Source organism: Sceloporus occidentalis, unplaced genomic scaffold (genome assembly GCF_023333645.1).
Source record: "Sceloporus occidentalis isolate IW3139 unplaced genomic scaffold, rSceOcc1.0.p SCAF_1, whole genome shotgun sequence".
Lineage (NCBI taxonomy): Eukaryota > Metazoa > Chordata > Lepidosauria > Squamata > Phrynosomatidae > Sceloporus > Sceloporus occidentalis.
In genome coordinates, this window is record NW_028316981.1 from 301,514,530 (window position 1) to 301,517,101 (window position 2,572).

General features: G+C 45.8%; 1 pseudogene; it reads right to left on the reverse strand.

Moving 5' to 3' along the window:
• Positions 1 to 1,328: 1,328 nt before the first annotated feature.
• On the reverse strand, positions 1,329 to 2,073 carry LOC149324166 (dual specificity mitogen-activated protein kinase kinase 2 pseudogene; annotated as a pseudogene).
• Between the last annotated feature and the right edge of the window lie 499 nt (positions 2,074 to 2,572).

Consider the following 2,572-nt stretch of genomic DNA (forward strand, 5'->3'; position numbering starts at 1 on the left):
TTGTGGACCAGTGCTAGTCCGCAAGCCATTGATTGCCATCCCATGGTGAGTTTCTAGGAAATATTTATTTATATCCTATTAGCCACTGAAGGTGGCTAACAAAATTTAAACTAGTCCAAGTTAAAACAAAACAAAGCATTGAAAATACAAAGTTTAGAACAATTAAACCATTTTAAAAAGTTAAAAAACATTTCATATTAAAAAATTAAATTTAAAACATCTTTATAAAACTCCTATACAACCTTATACAGTACACATGTCAGTGTGAGAAAACCTGGTAGCATAAAAATGTTCTTATCTGCTGCCAAAAGGAAATAAGGGATGGAGCCAGCCTGGCCTCTCTAGGGAGGGAGTTCCAGAGCCTGGGAGCAGCCACCAAGAAGGCCCTCTGTCTTGTTCCCACCAAACATGCCTGAGAGATGGTGGGACAGTTGTAGCCAGTGGGCATAAATATAGTGTTGGTCTTTAGCACATGAGGGGAAAAATGTCAGCCCACCACATCAGGCAGCTTGAAAAGCACTGCTGTAGGCCCTGTAGTCCAACCCACTGCTCAGTGCTGGAAAATCTAGTACTAGAGGTACTTGGAGGACCACTTCTACCTAAAAATGTCTAGCAAGGGGAAACTTACCATTATTATTATTATTATTATTATTATTATTATTATTATTAACCTTTATTTATAAAGCGCTGTAAATTTACACAGCGCTGTACATACAATCTTTTTAATTAGACGGTTCCCTGCCCTCAGGCTTACAATCTAAAAAGACACGGCACAAAAGGAGAAGGGAGTGGTGGAGGGGAAGGGGCCTCTATAGTAGGATAATACATATAAAATACATAGCAATACAGGAAATGATTCAATAAAACAGACAACAAAAGAACATCAAATAGCAAGGGACAATTATGCAATGCCTGGGAAGGCTTCTCTGAACAGGATGGTCTTCAACTCCGTTTTGAAGCTGCTCGCGGGGGAAGAAGGTTCCAGGAGTGAGGGGCAGCAAGTGAAAAGGGGCTAATCCGAGATGGGGCAGAGGAAATCCTGGGCTGGGACAGCCGATCTTGACTACCAGAACTTAGGGCCCTAGTGGGAAGGTGAGGAGAAATAAGGTCTGATAAGTAAGGAGGGGCCAGCCCATGGAGGGCTTTAAACGTCGACAGCAGGAGCTTATACTGAATGCGGAAAGGGAGGGGGAGCCAGTGAAGGGATGCCAACGCAGAAGTGGTCAGAGCGGTGGGCGGATGTGATAATGCGTGCAGCTGAATGCTGGACAGAAATTAAAGGACGGAGGTGAGAAAGAGGAAGCCCAGCCAGGAGGACGTTACAGTAATCAAGTCGTGAGACCACTAGGGCATGGACCAGGATCTTGGCATTTATTTACAAACTCATGGAAGTCTTGAGTAAAAACCCCAGTCGGCAGCTTTGGAGGTGGCTCATTAACAGTGTAGTCCAGCAATTCAAAGATGACCATCGCGGGGCGGCTATCCATCCCATGGCTGCTAACAGGCCGGCCTGGGGGCTTGGGCCGTGGCGAGATGCTGTGGGGTTCCCCTTCTGCCCCATCGACCATGGGGTGGCCAAAGATCACCTCCAGCTCCTTGGCATCTGGCGGGGGGATGGGGTACCTTCCGATCGACAGCTCCACCAAAGAAAGGCCCATGCTCCAGATATCAGACTGAACTGAGTAGTGAGTGCCTTGTAGGCGCTTGGGAGACATATAGGACCGAGTGCCCACAAAGGAATTTGCCATGGAGTCAATGAGCTGACTGCTGACCCCAAAATCACAAAGTTTAATCTCTCCTCGGGAATTCACCAATATATTAGAAGGCTTCACATCTCTGTGCATGATCTGGTCCTTCTCTCGCAAGTAGGCCAACCCTCGCAGAACCGTGATGCTGACCTTACCCAAGATTTCCTCAGGAATTCTCTTGGCTTCCTTCAGTACTTGATCTAGGGAGCCTCCATCCATATGCTCCATACAGATGCTGATCTCCCCATCACTGTAGAAGGCGCCATAGAAACCCACAATGTACGGTGAATTGCACTCATGAAGCACTTGCAGTTAAAGGATGATCTGGTTCCGGATGGCAGGTTTGATCAAGTGAATCAGCTTCCGTGCCATGATTAGCCCTGAGGGTTTGTGTTGTACTTTGGTGACATTGCTGGCTCCAAGATCTGAAATCCTCTCAAAATCGTCATCTTTCAGCTCTCCCACTTTGGCCTTTTGTGTGAGGAAAGCCTCCAACCACTTCTTCTGCTGCTCATCCAACTCCAGTTCTTCCAGTTTCTTCTGGAGGTCAACAAGATGTGCTTGGGGTCCGTCGGTGGGGCCTCCTGTTCCATCCTTTTAAGTGATTGGTTGAATGGCCTGAGTAGTCTTTTTAACTTTCAGTTTTATTTCAGCATTCCCATACTGCTTTGTAACTGTAACCAACCTCTTAAAGCAGCTTTCAGTAATACTGAAAACAAAACACCAGTGAAAATTGGTTATCAGATATTGATCTTGCTCTCTCTTCTGAGCATTCATAGTGGAGACTTAGCAAAGCTTACCATGATGAATGTACAACAAAATCA